Source organism: Monodelphis domestica, chromosome 1 (assembly GCF_027887165.1).
Source record: "Monodelphis domestica isolate mMonDom1 chromosome 1, mMonDom1.pri, whole genome shotgun sequence".
Taxonomy (NCBI): Eukaryota; Metazoa; Chordata; class Mammalia; order Didelphimorphia; family Didelphidae; genus Monodelphis; species Monodelphis domestica.
The window spans coordinates 546,802,955-546,828,577 of NC_077227.1; positions in this window are offsets into that span (position 1 = coordinate 546,802,955).

Below are 25,623 nucleotides of genomic sequence, written 5' to 3' on the forward strand. Positions count from 1 at the left end.
AAGAGTGATAACTTGGTCTCCTCATTGCCTATTTAAATTCCTTCAATTTCTTTTTCTTCTCTAATTGTTATTGCTCATGTTTCTAGTACAATGTTAAATAATAGAGGTGATAACTGGCATCCTTGTTTCACTCCTGATCTTATTGGGAAGGCTTCTAGTTTATTCGCATTGCAGGTGATGTTTGCTGATGGTTTTAGATATATACTGTTTATTATTTTTAGGAAAGCCCCTTCTATTCCTATACTTTCTAGTGTATTTAATAGGAATGGGTATTATATTTTATCAAAGGCCTTTTTTGTGTCTATTGAAATAATCATGTGGTTTTTGTTGGTTTTGTGATTGATATGGTCAATTATGTGGATGGTTTTCCTAATATTGAACCAGCCCTGCATTCCTGGTATGAATCCCATGTGATCATAGTGAATGACCCTCCTGATTACTTGCTGGAATCTTTTGCTAGTATCCTATTTAGGATTTTTGCATCTTTATTCATTAGGGAGATTGGTCTATAGTTTTCTTTCTCCATTTTTGACCTGCCTGGCTTTGGAATCAGTACCATGTTTGTGTCATAAAAGGAATTTGGTAGAACTCTCTCTTTACTTATTATGTCAAATAGTTTAAATAGTATTGGGATTGGCTGTTCTTTGAATGTTTGATAGAATTCACTTGAGAATCCATCAGGCCCTGGGGATTTTTTCTTAGGGAGTTCTTTGATTGCCTGTTGGATTTCTTTTTTTCTGATATGGGATTATTTAAGAATTCTATTTCTTCTTCTGTTAGTCTAGGCAATTTGTACTTTTGGAAGTATTTGTCCATATTGCCTATATTGGTATATTTATTGCCCTATAATTGGGCAAAGTAGTTTTTAATGATTGACTTAATTTCCTCTTCTTTGGAGGTGAGGTCCCCCTTTGCATTTTTGATGCTGTTAATTTGCTTTTCTTCTTTCCTTTTTTAATTAGATTGACCAGTACTCTGTCTATTTTGTTTGTTTTCTCAAAGTACCAGCTTCTAGTCTTATTTATAAGTTCAATAGTTCTATCACTTTTGATTTTATTAATTTCTCCCTTAATTTTTAGGATTTCTAGTTTGGTTTTCTTCTGGGGGGTTTTAATTTGTTTGCTTTCAAGTTTTTTTTTATTTGCATTTCCAATTCATTGATCTCTGCCCTCCCTAATTTGTTAATATATGCACTCCGGGATATGAATTTTCCTCTGAGTGTGGCTTTGGCTGTATTCCATAAGGTTTGAAAGGATGTCTCACCATTTTCATTTTCCTTGATGAAATTATTGTTTCTATGATTTGTTCTCTAACTAACTGATTTTGGAGTATCATATTATTTAATTTCCAACTAATTTTTGATTTGGCTCTCCATGTACCCTTACTGATCATTATTTTTATTGCCTTATGATCTGAAAAGTTTGCATTTATTATTTCTCCTTTTCTGCATTTGTATGCCATGTTTCTGTGACCTAGTGTATGGTCAATCTTTGTGAATGTGCCATGTGGTGCTGAGAAGAAGGTGTATTCCTTTTTGTCCCTATTTATTTTTCTCCATATGTCTATTAACTCTAATTTTTCTAAGATTTCATTCACTTCTTTTACCTCTTTCTTATTTATTTTTTTTATTTGATTTATCTAAATTTGATAGTGGTTGGTTCAGATCTCCCACTAATATGGTTTTACTGTCTATTTCCTCCTTCAATTCTCCTAGTTTCTCCATTAGAAATTTGGGTGCTATACCATTTGGTGCATACATGTTCATTAGTAATATTTCACCATTGTCTATAGTCCCTTTTATCAAAATATATTTAACTTCCCTATCCCTTTTAATCAGGTCTATTTTTGCTTTAACTTCATCAGATATCATGATTGCAACTCCTGCCTTCTTTATATCAGTTGAGGTCCAAAAGGTCTTACTTTATCCTTTAATTCTGACCTTGTGAGTATCTACATGCCTCATGTGTGTTTCTTGAAGACAACATATAGTAGGGTTTTGGATTCTAATCCATTCTCCTATTCATCTATGTTTTATGGGTGAGTTCATCCCATTCACGTTCAAAGTAATGATTGTTACTTGTGGATTCCCTGGCATTTTGATATCCTCCCCTACTTCTAACCTTTCTTGTTTAGCTATTACATTTTAAGCCAGTGAATTAATTTAAATCAGTCCCCCTAGTCCCCTCCCTTGATATGTTTCCCTTTCTACCCCTCCCTTTATGTTCCCTTACCCTCCCCCCTCTCCTTCCCTCCCTTTTTGTGTTCCCTCCCCCCCCTACCCTCCTTGGTTTTCTCTTCTCCCTTACCCTGTTGGATAAGATAGAATTCAAGATCCCAATGGGTCTAGATGCTCTTCCCTCTCAGAGTTGATTTCACTGAGAATAAGGTTTAAGTAAAAACTCTCTTCCTCCCCTTCTTATAAGAGAATTCTTCCCCTCCCCTTCTGATGTGTATCTTTGTGTGAGAAATATTATTCTATTTAGTTTTTTTTTTCTATTTCTTGGAGCATATCTTAATACCCTCAATGATTCCCCCTCTCCCTTTTTCTTTCTCACCCCTTTCTCAATATCGTCTTTATGCCCCAAACTTTTCCTATGCATGATTCTTCTTACTACTCTAATTATGCATATAATTTTTGAGAGCTACATATGTGTCTACTTTCAATTAGATAATTAATATATGTAAATCTTTTTATAAGTCTTAAAGTGCTAAGCAAATGTCAGCTAATGTTATCACTATTGTTATTTCTGTGATTCATGAGAGAATCTTGAGTCATCTCTACTAAAGTCTTCCTTTGATTCCTCATCTTGGCATGTTGATGACCCTGGATTCTTAAGAGTTATGTCACTATAGGGGTGAGGTGATTGAGTAAATCAATCAAGTCATTCCACCCCACTTAAAGTAAGTGATAAGATGCTCGATCAATAAATCTCTAGACTAAACATGAAAAGTTTTGAAAGTCATTGGATAAAGTAAAAAGACACCAGACAGGGAGTCTGTTCCAACTGGCTGGGAAATGTTATCATGCCCTCTGAGTCATTTATAACGACATGAGTTAGCCAGAATCAGTCAGTTCCAGCATGGGTCAAATCACCCCATGAGAGAAAATTCCAATAATCTCTGAGAAAGAATAGCATGAGAGTTAAGGAAATACTTCACCTTAGTTGTCTTCTCCCCCATCCCTTTGGCTAGAGGAGAACCTTTTGAACTTCAAAGGATATGGAGGATATTGGATTTCTCATTCCCCCATTAGTGCCCTAGAAGTATCTCTAGGTTATCTAATGACAAGTTCTATGTTTAAGTCAAAGAACAATCCAGATGTCCATTCACAATAAGCAATAATCCCAGTAAAATCAACTATATCACATTTAAGAACATCTTCAACATTCCACTAATTAGAGAAGATCTCTAGCAACTAAGCCCAGTACATTACCCTTTTCCAAAGCATGTTCTCTAAATTTGAACCTAATTTCCACTAATATCTGTATGTAATGGTAAGGCAGTATCAGTCACAATTATTGGGGGATAGAGTGTGGGGGGTGGATCAACTGCTCTCTGTGCTCTCTTAGAATAAAACCCTTAACTGAAAGCTACTAAAAACTGAATGACTAAGTGATATGCGCCCAATTGGGTCATAAAGCTAATGGCATTATATTGACCCTATTCCTTCAAGAATGCCCTCAAGCTCTGAGGAGAAGGTGTAGACTTTTTCTAGGATGCTAGACTTATCTATGAGTATAGAAGATGGCATCCAAATTCTAAGAACCTAATGGGTTACTCCTTTTAAGTTCTTGGTAGGTCTCATAACTCTGGAAAACTTTTACTAGAAATCACTGTGGATAGATTCTGGATTTAGAGTCTAGAAAATCTGAGTTTGAATGCCACTATAGATCATTACCATTATGGTACTTTATTACCAAAATTACCATTATAGGTAATGCCAATGGATAATTACTAGCTATACAACACTAATCTAGTTGTGTAACTTCTTAGCTTGTTTTTCCATCAATAAAATGGAGATAAGGATAGTTCCCATCTTATCACAAGGTTTTTGTGAGCAGCAAATCAAATGGGAAAATGTAAAGTGCTTTGCAAACCTTATAAATATATGCTGCTGCTGCTGCTGCTGCTGCTAATGGTGACCCTGCTGGAAAACTGTTTTTGACCCAGAACCAGGGCAGCTAAATTTTGAGTTTCTCATCAACAGTTTAACTAAGTAAAATAGTAAAGGCCATTTACTAAGCCTAGAAGGACTGACATATGATTGGAATAGTAGAGAATCCATTCTAACTAATAATGGCTGTCAAAGTACTGTATTGAAATAAATTATTAGAATCAAGGCAATAAAATATATGAAGGAGAATTCTTAACAATGCTGTAATTTCTCCTTGTTTGTGGGGAAAGGCTCAGGAAATCAAGTTACAGAGTTGAAAACTACTTGTTGCATATATAATGGGAGAACCTTTCAATCAAAATTAAGTATTTGGTATTCATTGGGGATTAGAAGTAGTCTTGGGACATGTAAGATTGCAGGAGAGATGATTCCTCATAATAAGAATTTAATAAATTTCCTTTTTGACTGACTAAATACATTAATGAATGAAGCAGCAAGATGCTAAACAGTCTGAGGCCAGCACTGATGATATTGATTATTGTACTGTACTGCCTAGATTGTTCCAGCTCAATTCATTCCAATTCAATGAACATTTATTATTCTTCCTTCAAAATCTATTAATTTCTAAACTTAGCAATTAAGAGGCCATTGGCAACTTTAGAGACAATGTTTTTACTTGACTTGTGAGAATGCAGAATACATTACTAGCAGTGATGTGAGCAGGCTGAGAAAAACTAGAAATGATGAATATCGTTTAGGGATTTTTTTGTTTCCTTTTTCAAGAAGATCAGCTATAACATTAATGAGAAAATTAAAGTTCAGAGACGATTAGGAAATTCAGACAGCAAATCCAAGAGCCATTCCAATCTGTCTTTTGACTCCACTCTCTTAATCAAACAGTCCAGAACTTATTTAGCAACTATTATGTGCCAGTAACAGTGCTAAGCAATGCGGATTCAAACATGAAAGTGTGAATAGGTATGTTCCCTCAAGCAGCTTCCATTCTTAACTCAACATTTTCTACTCTACCATCTAGCATTTATATACAGTTGTCATAACTTTTAAAGTGCTTTCACCAGGGGCTCAATGTCATGTTGGGTAATAGTTTAACCTTATAGATGTCAATAGCAGAAGACAAGTTGCAAAGTATATGTAATCATTTCTAACTGAAATGCAAATGTAGGGAGGTCATATGTGACTTCATCACAAAGATGGAATTTGGATTTAGTTTCTAACCATGGTTAGAAACATCAGAGAGGAGGGGTGAGTAGGGTGGAGAATGAAGAGAATTTCATACTACTCCCCTCTCATTGAAATTACCTCCTGTTTACCCTGTATATGCCTCCCTTATAAATAAATACTTACATCTCATCTTCCCTATTAAATTTTGAGCTTCTTGATGTCAGGGACTATTTCTTGTACCCTCAGAACTGTTATAATATTTGGCACTTAATAAATATTATTGTTTTTACATGTAGAACTTGGTTTGAGTAAAGCATGCTCTTGGGATATGTAGGAATTGTTGTTTAAATCACATTGAGTTGTCTACTTTGTTTAAAATGATCATAGCCCTTTTGGGTTTAGAAAGTTTCTTGAGCAATTGTGGAAAGGAAACTAGACTAACAGTTTGTGTGGGGGAGGGCCAACTGGGAGTGGCAGTTGGGTCTTGTGACCAGCACTTTCTTCCTGCCAGGGGGGAGGTCTTGCGTCCTGGGGTTGGAGGAGAGAGGAGCTTGTTCAGCCCAGTCTGGAGTGGCATGCTCTTCTTGGTTCAGCCCGAAGACACAGGCTTCTAAAGGTTAGAATTGTTCTTGTTTGCTTTCTGTCTATTGCTAAGATTTTGAATTAGAACAACCAGTGTAGACGGGAGTGGGACAAACCCTCCGCCAGCCTCTAGGGCCTGGCCCTATACTCTGAAGCTAAGGAAAAACTCCAATTCCAACTGGATTATTAAACTTTATATTATTTGAATTCGCAGTCAGATAAGTGGACTATCTTTTCTGGTCATAGAGGGAGCTGAACTTCAGTTTCAGTCATTCAAAGACAAACCGTCCTTTTTGGACCCCTGCTGTTTCCTCTCAGCAGGGGGCATCTCCCTCCCTTGCCTCTCCAAGCAATATTCCCTCTCTCCCCTCTTTCCTACATACCCCCATACAAACTTCCCCATTTATCCCCTGTTTTCCAATCTTCCTATTTCCTTTCCCAATAAATATTACACAATATAGGCATTAATGGACTTGTCTGGAGTTACATAGCTAACAAGCTGCACAGCACAAATCCTCAAGCCAAACCTTCCTGATTTCTGTGGGTTGTCACTGCCTTACTCAGATGAGGAATATAGAAAAGTGGTCCAAAAAAAGATCTGAATCTAGGATAGAGGAATTGAACACAGATTAATTTTCTTTTCCTGAAGCCTATGATCAGCATATTTTTAATAAGTAAATGCGAGTAAATGGTGTCATGTGAGGCTAGGGCTGCTTTCAACAAGATTTTTTTTTTAATTTTGAAAATTGGAAAAGATTAAGAAATTTTAATCCTAAATATATTGAACAAAGAATAAGCATATAGAACAATAAGAATGTCTGATATTATTCATTATATGTGAGATTTAAAATGGTTGAGGTCTTAAACTGTAGTGATTAAAATAGTGAAAAGATATAAATTGTGATAGATATAAGAGAGGGTGAGTAAATTTGACCGCAAAAATATGTTTCACTACAGTGTCTTGGGTTTAAAATCAAATATAAGGTCGTCACCAGGGAAATATTCCCAATTATTCAAATACCCAAGTCAATTGGGTTTTATAGAGATTTTAATTAACAATACAATGAGTAATCAAAAAAAAGAGAGTAAGAAAAGAATCAGTTTTTTAACCCTCACCACAAGGTCTGTCTAAGTAAGGATTTCTAATGAAACCAGGCCAGCAGCATCTCAGCTGCTTTCACCAGCTCCCTCCTCCATCTGAATGTTTCAGAATGACTTTTCAGCTCTTCCCTGAGCTCTTATTTTTAAGGGCAAAATCTCCTCTGTCACCTCCCCTAAGTCCTTACATCTACCAATCACTGTAGATGTTTCTAAAGGACCGCCCATTCTTAGTCCACACCTAAGAAGGTGTGGATTTTTGAGTAATTCACACCAGGAAAGCTCTGAGTAAGTTTTCCAGTTCTTTGTTCCTTTGTAAATTCACAAGTTGCTTGACCTTTATAGGTACTTAGCTTAAGAACTTTTTGCCTTATTATAAGTATGGGTTTAAGTACTTTTCATTGTTCAGAAAAGAGTTTACAACTTTATCTTTCCCTAGGGCAGACTTAAGTAGGTGAAGTAGAGTTCTCACATTCCTGATCTAAGTAGAGTTCACTGCCCAAATGGGGAATGGTCTTAATCCAATCTTATAAAGTAGGGTCTGGGAAATTTTAAGGTTTACATATATAGCTCCTTTTTTATTGATTATGGGTCTCAATATAAGAACTAGGATCTTTATATTCTTGTTCCCAAAAAACACAACCACTTTACCTCTGAAAATTACATACTTGGTATGCATCAGGATTGGGAAATTAACAAAATAAAACAAAAACTTATTGACATATAATATACATAAATATATAAACACATATGGTATATGCGTGTATATGTACATAAGTATATACACATTGATAGACTGACTTATAGGAATTACTTGAGCATGTGTATATTATATATATATATATATATATATATCCACACGCAGATATAGATAGAAATATTAGATTAATAGAGAGAAAGACTAGACTTATGATTCCATCAGAATAAGAAATACCTGGGAGAATAAACTGCATTTAACAATTTGGATCAACAACTATCCTACAATTTATTGTCTCAGACAGATGCCAAGAGTACTAAGATGTTAAGTAGTTTTTCCCAGAGTCAAACAAACAGTACATAGGTACGTGTGTGAACATATATATGTTGACATCTACCTTGGAAATATTGCAGGTTCGGTTTCATACCACTAAAATAAAGGAAATACCATAATAAAGTGAATCATATTAATATTTTTGGTTTCCCAGTACATATAAAAGTTATGTTAAGACTGTAGTTTCTTAAGTGTGCAATTTTATTAGGTCAAAACATTTACATAACTTAATTAAAAATATTGCTAAAAAATAGTAACTGTCATCTGAGCCCTCAGTCAAACATTATCTTTTTTGCCACTGTAGGGTCTTCATATTGATGAATGACTTAGCAGAAAGGTGGTTGCAAAAGGCTGGGGTGGCTGTGACAATTTCTTAAAATAAGATAACAATGAAGTTTGCTACATCAATTGACTTTTCGTCTCATGAAAAGATTTCTCTATAGCATGCAATATCATTTCATAGCATTTTACCCAAAGTAGAATTTCTTTCAATTGAGGTCAGTCCTCTTAAATCCAGCCAATCCTTTATCAACTAACTTTATGTAATATTCTCCAATATTGTCATGTCTCAGGAAATAGTGCAAAGAGAGGGGGGAAGATGTGGAACAGTCATTTGGTGGAATAGACAGAACACACACAGGTTTTATTGACTAAGTTCACAATCTTATGTATACACCAAAAGAATTACTATTGTAACATCAAAAATCACCATAACAGGTATAATCATAATAAAAAGTTTGAAGTATTGGAAGAATTATCAAAATGTGACATAGAGATAGGATAGGAGCATATGCTGTTGGAAAAATGGTGCCAAGAGATTTGCTTGAGGCACCTTTGCTACCAATTTTCCATTTATAAAACAAGAACAACAACAACAACAACAACACAACATCTGATAAGCAAAATAAAAAAAATAGTATAACTTTTCCCATCTCCAATAGCCTTATTAGGTATCTTAAGCAAAATTTCAAAACCTGAACTTACTCTGTTTCTCCCAAAACAGCTCCTCTCTCCCTAATTTCCTCAATACTACTTAATTATAAATTACAAAATGAGGCATATCTGTATACAGATAGACATAAAAATGTATCTAGATTCATATTTATCTATAAAGACAAATTTCTTTTTAAACTGGAAGACATTTACTTAGCCCTTACTATTTGGAAAACTAATTTGTTCTAGAGAATGGAGAATGGGAATAGGGAAGAATATAGAGGCATACAAATTAATTCATTTCAACAAACATTTATTAAGCATCTAATATGTGCAAGGCACTATGCCAGACACATGATAAATGCTTAAATAAAACTGTCTGATATGATTGATGTGAATATTCCTTCCAACTAGGCGGAAAGCAAGAAATCCTTGGCTGCCCATCTTATGGGCTGCTGGTTCATAACTTCCTATATGTCAAAGCCTTTCAACTAACATTTACTAAGTGCTTACTATATAGTGGTACTATATGCTTACTATGGTAAGTAGTAGGGATCAAAGGAAAAGCAAAAACATAAAACAACAGAAAATATAATCTTTGATTTCAAAGAGTTAGTCTAATGGGAAGATAGAGTATGAAAATGACTATAAAATGAAAATGTGAATGACTATGTATAAAAAGAATATATAAATGACTATGTATTAATGTATATGTATAGATAAGATCTATAGGTGGGTGTCTATATATATATATTAATAAATATGTAGAGTTCTAAAGAGGAAAGGCACTGTAAAATTTAAAATTAGATCTCAATAAAAATATTATATTTTATGAGGTTTATTAAATGATCATTAGAAATCTTGGAATAATGAGGATACAAAATAAAAATAAAAACCACATGCCCATGGCTGGTTAGTCATTTCAAAATCCCCACCTTATCACCATCACTATTGACTGCATGCCAAAAAGAGCCCCAACAGCACTTCCCCCTGGATATTTATTCCCTGTCTAGAGGAAGTATGTAATGACAGGCAGTCAGTGGGACCTTGGGAAATGTAGCTCCCCTTTAAGGTAATAGATTTTCAATTATACAGCACCACGACTCAGGAGGAATCAGAAAGGCTTCATATAGAAGGTAGACATTAGTTTATCTTTGAAGGAACCTGTGAATTCAGAAGGCAAAAGCAAAGAACTAGAACCCTCCAGGGAAGGGGAACAATCAGCAAAAATTCTCAAAGTCAAGAGACAGAGCATCTCATTAGAGTAACAAGGAGACCAATGTCAAGAGCAGAGGAGGTAGAGGATAAGAATGTAAAAGCAATGTATGTAAAGGGCCAGTTTGTGAAAGGATTGAAAAGACAAAGAGTGGATTTTATATTTGATCTTTAAGGTAATATGGAGCTAATGGAATTTATTGACTAGAAAGTGGTATGATCAGACATGCATTTTAAGGAAGACAAATCAGAAAGAGGGATAGAGAATGAAATGAAGAAGGGAGAGACTTCAGGTAGGCAGACCAACCTTATTAATGTACAGGTGTGAATATCCAAGGACCTGTATTGGGGTGGTCATAGTGTTAGAGGAGAAAAGAGTGAGTAAAGGAGAGATTTTACTAAAGCAGAAATGACAGGACATGGGAAACTGGCTGTATATAAAGGAGGTGAGAAAGACTGAGGAATTGAGTGATCTAAGACAATCCTCAAGGATGCATGACAAAAAATAAATAAATAAATAAAACACCATCTGCCTCCAGAGAAAGAATTGATAGAGTCTGAATGCCAACTAAGACATGGTATATTTCACTTTATTTCTTCACCTATCTTTTATTTGAGTTTTGTTTCACAAAACAGAATTTAGAAATCTGTTTTAACTATCACACATGTAAAATCTAAATCAGATGGCTTGACATCTCAGGAATCAGGGAGAAGATGAGAAGACAGGTAGGGAAGATGAGGATTTGGCTCAAATTTTAAAAAATAAAGTCAGAAAATTGTTTTCTTTCATGTAACTGAGGGAAAAAATAAAATAATATTTAATAAAAAGAAAAAAATGTTGAGGATGACACCTTGGTTGTGAACCTAGGTGATTGGGAGGATAGTTGTATATTCAACAGTATTGGGGGAATGAGGGAGAAGGGAGGTATTTTGGAGAAAATAATAAGTTCAGTTTCTGACATTTTGTTTAAAATATCTAATAAGCAACTGGAGATATAAGACTAGAGTTCAGAAAATAATTTAGTGCTAGATAAGTAGATTTTAGTCATTAGTGTAGATAAGAGAAGTGAAATCAAGAGGGTTGATGAGATCACTAAATAAAATGTCAATGAGCGAAGGAAAATAGGGAATCTGACAAAGCTGACATAGGATGTCACCAATAACAGATACTGGAATAGAGTTGGAGGTAGGACAATCTGGGTTCAAATTTTGCTTCTGAAATGTATAACCTATTTGATTATGGGAAAAATCATTCAGCCTGTTGCATTGTACTTTCCTCATTTTAAAAGTAAGTGGGTTGGAATCTATGACCTCTAAGTTTATTCCTTCCAGCTCTACATTTACTCCCAGAGTAGTTTTCCAATACCCTTCATCTGAAAGTAGGAATGAACAAACACAAAGAATAGAGACGCATATTGAAAAGTTGAATTTCCCAATCTGATGGGAAGGGCCCACACCTTCCCAATGGGCATCATTGTCTCCTTTATCTGAACTTCAGATAAGCAAGAAAGGGATCAACCAAGGGAAAGACATGGCAGACAACTGAGCACTCTGTGCAGGTTGATGAGAATTGAATTAACTCTCTAGTCCATACTGATTAAGAATAATGATACTTACCATTTATACAAGATTCACTTGCCAGGAACTGTTCTAAACATTTTTTTTTAATTATTATCTCATTTGATCCTTATAGTAAACTCTGGGAGGTAAGTATTATTATTTATCTTTATTTTAAAGATTTTGAAACTGCAGCAAATAGAGACTGATTTGCAGTAAGGCTAGATTTGAACACTTCTTCCTTACACCAGGCTTGGCAATGCTACTTTCTTTTTTAAAAAAATAGCATCCTGGAGTTGGAGTCAGGAAGACCAGTATTCAAATCCTATCTTAGACATTTACAGGCTACATGAGCCTGGGCAATTCTCTTAGCGACCTTTGTCCAATTTTCCTAATGTGTAAAATAGAAGTAATAATAGAATATAGATTATATTATAGATTGAATCATATACAATATATATATATGTATTATACATATCTTTGAAAGTCTTAAAGTTGTACTTAAATGCTAATTTTAAATGTAAAGGTTACTAGATACCCTTTGTCAAATAATCAAGGATTCTCTATCTTATGCTCTAAAAAGTAGTTCCTTTCAAAATTATTTTTTCAACTGTCCCAAGAATTTCTTACAATTAATCTGATCACATCTACAGAAGACTTTTTTTCAATTAAAATTTTTAGCCTGAATGAATTATGCATGCATAGTGCTACCTGCGGCACATTCTATGATTAGAGATCTTACAAGGAAAAACCTCAAATGTATCAGATAATCTCCTTTAACATTAAAAGTAAGTTTTGGCCTTTTTCAGTCTCACTTGTCAAAATGTTTACTCTCCTCAGATAGGTCCTTTCTACCAATATCTGAGGAAAGAAATTAGGATGGGCTCAAAAAGTTATAGTATGATAGTGATGGAATACTACTGCACTGTAAGAAATGGCAAGCTAGCTCATTTTCTAAAAAAAGACATGGGAAGAATTGAGTGAAATTAGGAAGAGTGAAATGAGCAAAATCAAGAAAAAATTATATACAGCAAAATAATTGCTTGAAGAATAATTTATGACCACTTCCAGAAAAAGAATTGATAAATAGAAATAAGTAAGACATAGTTATATATATGTTTATATATATATATACATATATATCTTTTTTAAATGATATTTTCTCTAGTATGGTGAGGAGAGGGTGGGAGAGAAATGTCTGAGAATTTTAACAAACAAATTTTTTTAATAAAGAAACAAATATTTTTAAAAGTTGCTCAATAAGCATTTATTCATTTCTTAATATATTCCAGACATTATTCCTGAAAGAAGAGTGGAATTTAAGAGCCAAAAAAAGATCAGAGATCATCTAATCTAATCCCATTTTCTGTGTAAGAAAATTTCTAGGCAAGAAAATATGAAATTTAAATTCCTCAGTTTCCTAGTCTGTAAATTAGAGATAATAATCCTTGTGCTCAATGACACTATGCCAAATGCTGGAGGTGCAAAGACAAGCGTAGTCCCCTCTCTCAAACAATCCACTATCTAATGGGGAGAGAGAATGTAAATAACTCAGTGCACAGAGATGTGAAAAGAGCAAGTGGAAAAATAGCTGAGAGGGGAAGGATTTTTTAGCTGGGGGAACTGGGAATGGTCTCCTGCAGAAGGTAAAGCTAGAGAATATTAAAAAATGGGACTAGGGAATTCACATGCAAACCATGGAAATGAGACAGAATTGCTGCTTTTGAAGACAAACAAGTAGAAAAGTGGTGTTGAATGGTGGAGTACAAGGGGAAAAGTATAGCATGATAGAAAAGTTAAGAAGGGGCCAGGTTATGAGGAGCTTACCATGCCAAAAATAGAATGGTGAAGGACTTCAGCATGAGGAAACTCTCTCTACCAAAAAGCTAGTCAGATTTTAGGTTGTCAGGTAGATGGTAATGGCAACCTAGAGCAGAGATAATGAACTGGCCTCAAAGCTTAGCCTGGTTCATGAACTCCCCAGTATAGCAGAAACTCAAATAAAATATTATTGGGAAATGTCTAACAAAAAAAAACAAACAAAAATTATAATCTTTCATAGAGAGTATTAATTTGCTGTTTTTTCAGTTAATATTATTTCCCCAAATACACAAGTACAACTTTAAGCAACTTGTCCAGGGTTAAACTTGACTTGAACTCAGATCTTCCTGGGTCCAAATATCAGTGCACTATGTTATATTGCTTCTCATCAACCTGTAATTAATGAAGAAAAATCTGAATAATTTATAAAAACACTTTCAGAGCTTGCCAAGGCATTGTATGCTAGACATATCAAGTATTATCACTTTTAATTGGTTTGAAGGAACTGATAAGGTAAACAGAATAGAACATTTCTCATAAACTAGTGCTCAACATTGAGCTTTTCATGCAACAAACTCATAATTATTTCATACTTTTTTACAAAATAATTATGGCCCAAGGCTATAATACTTCTCAGCCATTAATGACCCTGAGGGTTATTAAGGGAATGTCTATTCTTTAACAGTTGTTCTGTTATTATTTAATTAGAACAAATTATAATTCTACAAGCTTATCATTTGTAGAACACATGCATCCTTCAATTTATAGGATTAACTTGTCACCAGAATCACATTAATTTCTATTATAAAATCAGAAATGCATTATATTAGAAAAATATTTAATTCTGACATATTATTTTCTACTTTAGCATCATCCATCATAATTTGAAAAAGAGTAATTTTCTCATAAAATATTAGTTAATATCCAAGATATATGACAAAAAAATGACTGAAATTTAAAAGATCACAGACTGCAATGCTTATCATAAGAGGTGATATTAAGAGAGAGACAGATAATAGAATTATTTTCCTCACTCTAAATAATCATCTTAATTTGTTTCTTATACTCTGATACCAACAGAGAAGTGGGGTAGGTTTTCTGGGGAAAAGAGAAATAGAGTCAGATGTAGAAACACAGATGGAGAAGGAAATAATAATTTTCCCTTTACATTCTTTTCCCTATAGTTAGTATAAAAAATGAACAAGTGATTAGTTGAAAATGTGTCTCATGGTATAGTGGGAAAAGCATTGGCAATGGAGTAATATGGAATAGATCATCTACTACTTTCTACCTCTGTGACCTTGGTTAATTTATTTCCCATTTCTGATCTTCAATTTCCTCATATAGAAAATAATTGTGCGGAGTTGTACTCCAAAGCCTCTAATTTTTTTCTTTATGATCCTGTAAATATGAAATCAAGGAAGTCAGAGTTTTCACCCTGACTCTGCCAATAACAAGCTGTAGGTCTTTGCAAAATTCATTTGGATCACTATATCCTTCAATTCCCTATCCTCTTTTTCTTTTGTCATGGGCAGTCTGGTAAAACCTATAGATCGTTTTTCAAAATGCTTTTAATTAAATCAAAAATGATATCTTAGAGGCAAATGAAAATAAATATGTAATATTCACCCCCATCCAAGTTCACAAACTGTCTAAAATCTATCTCCAGGTCATTTATGTGTCCATAGGCTCAAGATTAAAAACTCCTTCTTTAGAACAAGGGGGTCAAGAGAAAAATTCAAGAATCTCTACTTTATTCTCACAATAAAGACATATAATGGCTGTAATAAATACTTATTGGACTGAAAAGAGAATCAAGTCCCTCCATGTATAATCAAAATATATGTCAACAGTTCATGATTCCATCTTATTGCCAGATCCTTAAGAGCAGGGATTATATTTTAACTATATTTAAAATAATTTTTATATCCTTTGTTTTTATAAGATAATAATTTCAGAATTTAAATTCTACTCTTTCCATCACCACGAAATGAACTCTTCTTTGTAACAAAGAAAAGAAGTAAAATAAAATCATGCAACTGGTTGACCATATCTAACCGTGTCCTATGCCCAACATTCCCTCTTTTTCTTCTGAAAGGAAGAAATAACAACTTTTTTTTTTATCTAAAGCACATACCACAGTAGTAACTTCATAGAGGTTTGTGGATTTAAATATATCTTATTTCAAGATTCAACATGCAAATGGATGATGGAATTGTGATTCCAGCACCAGCCCAAAGTCTCATAACTCATCCATGACACAGTATATGAATCTGAGTGAATTGTCTGAGATACATATAAAGAGGTTGAGTAACTTGCATATGGTCATATATGTTTGAAGGTAGTAAATGAACCTAAGTTTTCATCTTTTCAAACTCAGAACTTAATCTGATATGTTACATTACATGTAGACAAGAAATTTATTTGGAAATCTAACTGCTTCCTTCATTGTACTTTGGAAAAAGAAAATAAGTAAGTGATCATAGAGTTAAATGGAAGTTTAGGATTCATTTATTTGAAGAGGAGTTTTTTAAATCTCAGAAATTGGAAGAAATGAAAGCAGTGAAGATATAAAATTGTTTGAAGACTATCTGAACCCATGCCACTGTATTATTGCCAATTAAATACCATATCCTTGATTATAAGGTCTTAACTAGGTTTAAAGTGGCAGAGGGAATATTTCACTTTTTTTAACTCCATGAAACCAGGATTATTACAACAAGGCAGTTAAATACTTTCAAAATTACTGCATAGATCTAGTAAATAAAGATTAAGTTTTAAATTAACTTAAAACAATAGCAGACTGCTTGGGGCCAAATTCTCAAAGAGGTAAAAATAGGGCAAGTTTAGCCATCAGGAAAGTGGCCTTTTTGTCACTGAGGCTCTTGTTATCCTTTTTCTCTGAATTCACTTTTCCCCATATGAGCATATATTGAGCACAAACTCACTCTCTCCATTTTCTATCCTCTCTTTCTATCTCTCTTAATATTGCCTGTTTCTCTTTGTCACTGAATCTTTCTGACTTTATCTCTATTTTTATCTCCTCCTTTTTCTCTGCTTGTATTTCTCTATTTTTTCAGTCTTTCTGTCTCTGACCCTATATCTCTCTTCCTTTATCTTTCTATCTTTTTTCTCATTATTTCTCATCATCTTGATCAGAAAGAAACCTATACCTATAGGGACTTCTTGTTATTCTTCCCTCAGGTGAATATATAAAATGATATTACAAGCTTTTTTTTCCCTTTTGTAGATTTTTTATTCTCCCCTCTGTAAGCAAACATAATCTGAAATCAACAAAAGCTTTTATTCAAAAACAATTCTAAAGTACTTTGCAAAATGACATAAATATAAAAAGTGAAATCATAAATAAATTAGATGAACATAGAATAGTATACCTGTTAGATCTATAGGAAAGGAAGCAAGAGGCCAAGCAAGAGATAGAGAACATTACAAAAATGTAAAAATGAAAGACTCTGATTATATCAAATTAAAAAGTTTTTGTACAATCAAAAACAGTGCAACCAAAATTAGAAGGAAAGCAACAAACTGAGAGAACATTTTATAGCAAAACTCTCTGAAAAAGGTTTAATTTCCCTAATATATAAGGAACTAAGTTGAATTTACCAAAAAAAAAAAAATATATATATATATATATATATATATAAATCCATTCCCCAGTGTGAGATTTAAAATGGTTGAGGTCTTACTTAAACTGTAGTGAGTTAAAATGGTGGAAGATATAAATTGTGTTAGAAATAAGAGAGGGTGAGTAAATTTTGACCACAGAAATATGTTTCACTGCAATGTCTTGGGTTTTAAATCAAATATAAGGTGGTCGCCAGGGAAATATTCCCAATTATTCAAATACCCAAGTCAATTGGGTTTTATAGAGATTTTTAATTAACAATACAATGAGTAATCAAAGAAAGAGAGAGAGAGTAAGAAAGGAATAAGTATGAAGGGCCTCAAGCCAATATGGCCTAGACCTGAGTCTTAAGAGAGAAATAAGTCAGTTTTTTTAACATTCACCACAAGGTCTGACTAAACAAGGATTCTAATAACACCAGACCAGCTCCATCTCAGCTGACTTCACCAGAGGGCCTTCCAGCCAGAGACTGTTCCAAAGGGCCTTTCTCCAGAGCCTCTATCAAGAGATTCTTCCCAAGCAATCCTCATCATAGATCCTCCAAAAGGATTTCTCCAAAAGGATATATCTCGAAGAGATTCTTTTTCTTTTTCTTATATAGGGGTTTTTCTCCCATGTCACCTCCCCTAAGTCTCTACATCTACCAATCACTGTAGACACTTTCCAAAGGACTGCCCATCTGAATTCCTGATAAGTCGACAAATCTCCTCAGTAAGTCTGAACCAGTGAAAACACAACTGAGTCAACTAATCTCACTAAGACAAAACTTGCCCAACCCTTTTAGGTACCTAGAATCTCATTGTATCAACTCTAAAAACAGGCCTGGCTCAAAGAACTCCTTGCCCCACCATAAGCATGGATCCAAGTACTTTCTTTGTTTAGCAAGGAGTTTTCTCCCCTAAAGCAGTCTTAAGTACAGTTGGAGTAGAGGTCCTCCCATTTCTGATCCTGGCGAGTTCTCACATCAAAATGGGGAATGTTTCTCAGTAGGGAATTTGTTCCAATTAAGAATTCCCCGATGGGAAATATTTTTAACATTCACAAGTCTGAGAGATTTCAAGATTTACAATCCCCCCTGATGATCATTGGGAGACTAGTCTCCCCATTGATCATTTAACATAATCAATTTGTAACCCTAAATGCACTTCTAACTATAGATATACATGATATTCAAATTTCTAAGAGGAATTAGAATAGTGAGAGAGGAATAGTAAAGAAAAGAAAGCAAAACCAATGTTTTGCTAGGCGCATTGACAGAAAGCCAAATTAGGGGCAGTCCCTTTTGGCATAAATGTGTACATTTACAATAAATGTTCAATCAAAGTTCAGTTCAGTCAATCATATACAAAGTTCATTCTTGATCTTCTTGATGAAGTGTAGGTTTTTGGCATCTTTCTGCAACAGTTCATTCTCTGGATATAAAAGTTTCAAGCCTCTTTCTTGAAGATCTTTTCTCAAACAAAATCAAATCTTGAATTTTTATAAAAGTACAATCTTAAACAAAAAATCAAAATTATTGGATTTTTATAAAAATACAATCTCAAACAAAAAATTCAAAATTCAAAAATTCTTAGATTTTAAAGTAAAATACAATCCCCCCTGAAGTAGGTGTTAAAAAACATTCAGTTCAACTCAGAATGCAATGTAGAGTTATGGTGGTGTATGAGTCAGTTATCAAAAGAAGAGAAAAAACAATCAAAAACATAAGGGAAAATTCAAAATAGGCCCTTGTATAGGTCAAATCCCACAAGTATGTAGGACAGAATGCAGTAATATTTCACTTAGCCATTCGTAGCCAAGACTACAGGAAGTTGCCCTAATATAAGAAGAGAAGAATTAGAATTCTATTTTGATGGGGAAATGTCATTCCCTCATCTGATTTTTTTTTTCATTCTCAGGGATATAGGGAGCCAGCATGATAGTCAAACTTTGTACTTGTATGAGTACTTCATAAAGAGCGTAGATACAAGGAAGTCCTATGACTTAACATATGTCATAAGTTGCAACCTCGAGTCTCACATTAGTATTTCATGTGTGCTCTTTTTTGGCACTTTTCAGGTTAAGTCTGTGCCCCTTGTTTTTTATCCCTTTTTCTGGAATCAGATACAAACATTAATCATAGTCCTATAATATTTTATCAATAAATGGCAGGTTCCCATAGTTTAAAGCTTTTAGGTATTTATTGATATTATAGCAAGAATATATATTAACTTCTATTACTGCAGGAAAAAAATTAATATTAATTATGTGTACCTTCAGTACAAAAATGAGAAAAAATCAAATATTCTAATCAAAATAAAGAAAAGAAATAATAAAAATAAGGAAAAAATCAGTAATTCAATGTGTTCTCAAAAAAAAGCATCCATTTGTCTATGGATTATTATCTCCAATTCATATGATAGGATAGAGTCAATCAGTCTCAGCAGAAGATGCTTTCTTCACATGTGAGCAGTGAATCCAAGAGTCCTTTTCCCCAATCTTTATGGATGTTGGTGTAGTTAACAATATTTGGAATGGTCCTTCCCACGAAGGCTGAGTTGCTCCAGTACGCTTGAAATTCTTAATATAAACTTTATCTCCTGGATTCAGGTCATGCAGAGAAAAGTCTAGTGGTCCAGCTTGTACTGCAGCTCCGGATTCATGAAGTTCACGTAGTTTGTGCTGTAACTCCTGTATATAGGAAGCAATAGTAATATCTCCCCCTAATACTGAGGTATATGCCTGGGAGAAAGGCTTAGCCTGTATAGGCGGATGTCCAAAAGGCATCTCAAATGGTGAAATATGTAAGTCTCCTCTATGCCTGCTTCTAAGATAAAATAGGGCCAGAGGGAGAATTTCAGGCCAGTTTAAATGGGTCTCAGGGCATAATTTGCCAATCATAGTTTTAAGTTCTTTGTTCATCCTCTCTACTTGGCCTGAGCTCTGGGGATGATATGGAACATGAAATTTGGGAGTTATTCCCAAGAAAGAATATATCTGATTTAGAACAGAATCAGTAAAATGACTCTCCCTATCGGAATCAATACATGCTGGCAGGCCAAAACGAGGAATAATTTCCTTTAAAAGTATCTTTGCAACAAAATCCGCCATGGCCCGGGTCGCAGGAAATGCTTCCGGCCATCTGGTTAGTTGATCTACAATTACTAGACAAAATTTATAATGTCCAGCCTTTGGCATCGTTATGAAATCTATCTGTAGATGTCCACAAATGATCAAGTGATATAAATAGGCAGTTTTCACATGATGAAATCAAAACTATCAATAAGCACATAAAAAAGTGTTTTAAGTCCCTCCTGATTGGAGAAATACAAGTTAAAACAATTCTGAGGTACCACCTTATACCTAGCAGACAGGCCAATATGGCAGCAAAGAAAAGTGATAAATGTTGGAGGGGATGTGGCAAAACTGGGACACTAATACACCACTGGCAGAGTTGTGAACTGGTCCAAGCATTTTGGAGGGCAATTTGTAACTATGTGCAAAGGGCCTTAAAAGAATACCTACCCCTTTACCCAGCCATACCACTGCTGGATTTGTATCCCAGGGATAATAAGGAAAAAAGACTTGCACAAAGATATTTATAGCCGTGCTCTTTGTAGTGGCAAAAACTTGGAAAATGATGGGGTGTCCATTGATTGGGGAATGGCTGAATAAATTGTGGTATATGGTGATGATGGAATACTATTGTCCTCAAAGAAATAATGAACTGGAGGAATTCCATGTGAACTGGAACAGCCTCCAGGAATTGATGCAGAGTGAAAGGAACAGAACAAGGAGAAGATTGTACCCAGAGACTGATACACTGTGGCACAACTGATATAGACTTCTCTACTACAGCAATGCAATGACCCAGGACAATCCAGAGGAACTTATGAGAAAGAACGCTATCCACATCCAGTGAAAGGAATGTTGGAACAGACATGCAGAAGAAAATCATAGGATCGATCATGCAGTTAGATGGGGATATGATTAGGGATTTGATGTTAAAGAATCACTCTATAGCAAATATGAATAACATGGACATAGGTTTTGAACAATGTTACATGAATAACCCAGTGGAACTGCTTGTCAGTTACAGGAGAGGGGAGGGAAGGGAAAAGGGGGAATCATGAATCATGTAACTATGGAAAAATATTCTAAGTAAAAAAAAAATAAAGTACTTTACAAATGAACAAGTGATACTGCTTTGTGCCTAGAACATTTTAAGGAAAACTCTGAACAACTAATAGTATCCTTGCCTGGACACCAAAGGGACCCTTAATTTCATACCCTCATTTTCAGACATCAACAATAGCATCCTCACCAACTGCCTTATCTTTTTTTTTCTCATTTCCTCTTCAAATTTAGAACCTTGAACCATAGTTATATCAATGCTGAAATTGTCCTTACATTGGGATAGGAGTGGGATCTTAATCTAACTCCCTTTGGCTTCACCATGCCTGAAACTTTAGAATGAAAGTAAGCCTCCTTGCTACCTCTCCCAAGCTATTATTTTCTCCATTAGAATGTCAGCTCCTTGAGAGTCAGGGCTTTCTTTACATATATATGTATATATATTTCCAACATTTAGTATAGTTTTTGATCTAATCAGTACTCAATATACTTTTCTTCTTTCAAGCATATAATCCAATGGTCTTATATAACTTGTAACTTTCCCTCTCAAATTCTATCATCCTATAATTTTATTAAGAAGGTTCACTGAGAGCAGAGGCTCAAACTTAATGTTTTACCTTTCTATAAATAGTACTTAACATAGGATGTTCTCATATATTTTTTTTCTAGAGAAATTTCTATTCTTTTTTAAATTTATTTTTATTGTCATGCAAAATGCATTTCCATATTGATCATTGTTGTGAGAGCACACATGCATAATCAAAACCCCAAAATAAAACCAAAAATACATTGATGTGAAAGATGACTCCCCCTGTTCTTTCTCTGAAGATGGATAGCATCCCGTTTCATAAGTCTTCTAGAATTGTTCCAGATCTTTGCATTGATGAGGGTAGCCACATTTTCATAAATAATCATCATCCAATATTGCTGTTATTGTGTATAATATTCTCCCAATTCTCCTTATTTTACTCTTCATCACTTCATGCAGATTTTTCAAGCTTTTTTTCTGAAAGCATCCTATTTATCATTTCTTAAAGGAAAATAGTATTCCATCACCAACATATATTACAATTTGTTCAGCCATTCCCCAACTGATGAACATCCCCTCATTTCCAATTCTTTTCCACTACAAAAAGAACTGTTCTAAGTATTTTTGTAAAATTAGGTCCTTTCCCCTTTTTTATTATCTCTTTGGGATAGAGACCCAGTAGTGGTATTACTGGATTAAAGAGTGACATATAATATTTTTTAATAAATGTTTGTCAAATTGAATTCACCTGGTGGTAAAGGGAATAAGCAACAGCAATGGGACTAGAGCTTAGGTCTTCTGATTGCGATTTGGTATTTCTAATTGAAAATGTAAAGGATGTAAAATATTATCTATTCCAACCATTCTTACATTCTCCACTTCTGAGTTGCAGACCCTCAGAATAATAATAAAGCATTGATGTAGGGGTACACAGTAGCAGTAGCAATGGCTGAAACCCATGTACCAGTGATATTGCTGAAGAGTCTCATCAGAAGCATTGTCTTGCTGTGACCAGTGTCTTCATAGCAAAAGTATTTTTGTAAACATAAATACAATTTAACATATTTTAATGTCATTTATTTTACTTCATCTTTTAATTTTAGTGGAATTTTATGTATTTTAACATGTAATATCTTAGCAAGTACAAATATAGAACTACTTAAAATGGGCATATGTAAAAGGTATATATATTTAGAAAATTTCTATCAATATGAATGGATGATCAAAAAAAGTTTAGTGACTACTGCTACAGAGAACTAAATAGGATTTCAGGATAATAGATTTAAAGCTGGAAGGATCTTTTGACATGATTTAGTTCATAATCTAGTCATTTACTGGTTGGCTGTCTCTTGAGTGTGGCCAGAACCAGATTAGAAAATAAATAACAATATAAATAAAAATATTACAAAACATGCATAATGCTACTAGTCATTTTCTAAGTATCTCAGTTTCTAAGTATTTCTAAGATCAAAACAGTGGCATCTCATTGACTACATCATTGTACGCTGGCGAGACATCCAGGATGTAAAGACCACCAGAGCCATGAGAGGAGCTGAATATTGGACAGTCCACCAATTGGTTAGAGCGACTCTTCAAATGCACATTGCGCCTCGCCATCCAAAATGCACCCAAACAGTTCGCTCATTTTACAACGTGAGTCGTCATAGAGATCCATCTTATTTGCAAACATTCCAGTCCTGCCTGGACAACAAGCTGTCTGCTAAGGGACCACTCACTGGAAGCGTAACCGAGAAATGGAACCAGTTCAGAGATGCAGTGAAGGAAACATCAAAGGCAGTCCTAGGCCCAAAGCAACGCAACCACCAGGACTGGTTCGAGGAGAACAACACTGCTATTGAAGACCTATTGAGCAAGAAGAACAAAGCCTTTATGGAGTGGCAAAATAACCCAAACTCTGCTCCTAAAAAGGACAGATGCAAATCTCTCCAAGCCATGGCTCAGCGTGAGATCAGGAAGATGAGAGACCGATGGTGGGAAAAAAAGGCAGAAGAAATCAAGCACTTTGCTGATATGAAAAAATACAAACAATTTTTCAGTGCCCTAGAGACTGTCTATGGGCCATCAAAACCCACCACCACTCCCTTGCTATCCTCTGATGATGACACTCTCATAAAAGATAAAAAAGGCATCAGCAACAGGTGGAAAGAACACTTTAGTCAGTTTCTCAACTGACCCTCTTCAGTCGACCAAAGTGCCCTTGACCAGATCCCCCAAAACCACTCCATTGAACAACTTGATGTCCCTCCTTCAATAGAGGAAGTCCAAAAAGCCATCAAAAAAATGAGTGCAGGCAAGGCACCCAGTAAAGACAGGATCCCAACCGAGGTGTACAAGGCCTTAAATGGAAAGGTGCTCCAGGCATTCCACATAGTACTGACCAGCATATGGGAAGCGGAAGACATGCCCCCAGAACTCAGAGATGCCTCCATCGTAGCCCTATACAAGAACAAAGGCTCATGAGCAGCCTGTGACAACTACAGAGGCATCTCACTACTCTCCACTGCCTAAAAGATCCTCGCCCGTGTTACATTCAACAGACTACTGTCATCTGTTTCAGAGCAGAACCTGCCTGAATCACAATGGGGTTTCTGACCAGATCATAGCACCATTGACATGGTCTTCACGGTGAGGCAAATGCAGGAAAAATGCCTTGAGCAGAACCTGAGTCTCTACATTGTCTTCATAGACCTGACAAAGGTGTTCGACACAGTGAACAGGGAAGCATTGTGGGTGATCCTCAGCAAGCTCGGTTGCCCAGCAAAATTTGTCAAACTGATCCAACTCTTTCACGTCGACATGACAGGGGAAGTCCTATCTGGTGGAGAGACTTCTGATCGCTTCAACATCTCCAATGGCGTGAAACAAGGCTGTGTCCTTGCTCCAGTACTATTCAACCTATTTTTCACCCAAGTATTACGACATGCTGTGATGGATCTAGACCTGGGCGTCTACATCAAATACCAACTGGATGGCTCACTATTTGACCTTCGCCGCCTGACTGCAAAAACAAAGACAACAGAGAGACTCATCCTGGAAGCTCTCTTTGCAGATGACTGTGCTCTCATGGCCCACCAAGAAAATCATCTCCAAACCATTGTGGACAGGTTCTCCACCACAACAAAACTGTTTGGCCTGACTATCAGCCTCAGCAAAACAGAGGTGCTGTTCCTACCTGCACCAGGGAGGCCAACTAACCAGCCATGCATTACAATCGATGGCACGCAGCTTTCTAACATCAACACTTTCAAGTACCTGGGCAGCACCATCGCCAACGACGGGTCCCTAGACCAAGAGATTAATGCCAGGATCCAAAAGGCCAGCCAGGCACTTGGGCGGCTGCACTGCAAAGTCCTCCAACACAGCGGTGTAAGCACTGCGACGAAGATCAAAGTGTACAACACAGTGGTCCTCAGCTCGCTCCTGTACGGTTGTGAGACATGGACACTGTACCGGAAGCACATGAAACAGATGGAGCAATTCCACCAATGCTCCCTCCGGTCAATCATGAGGATCCAATGGCAGGACCGAATCACCAACCAGGAAGTCCTCGACAGAGCCAACTCCACCAGCATCGAAGTCATGGTCCTCAAAACCCAGCTACGATGGTCTGGACATGTAATCCGCATGGACCCACAGCGACTACCAAGGCAGGTATTCTATGGTGAACTGTCAGCTGGACTCAGGAAACAAGGCCGACCAAAGAAAACATTCAAGGATCAGCTAAAGTCCAACTTGAAGTGGGCTGGCATGACACCAAAGCAACTAGAACTCGCTGCCTCTGT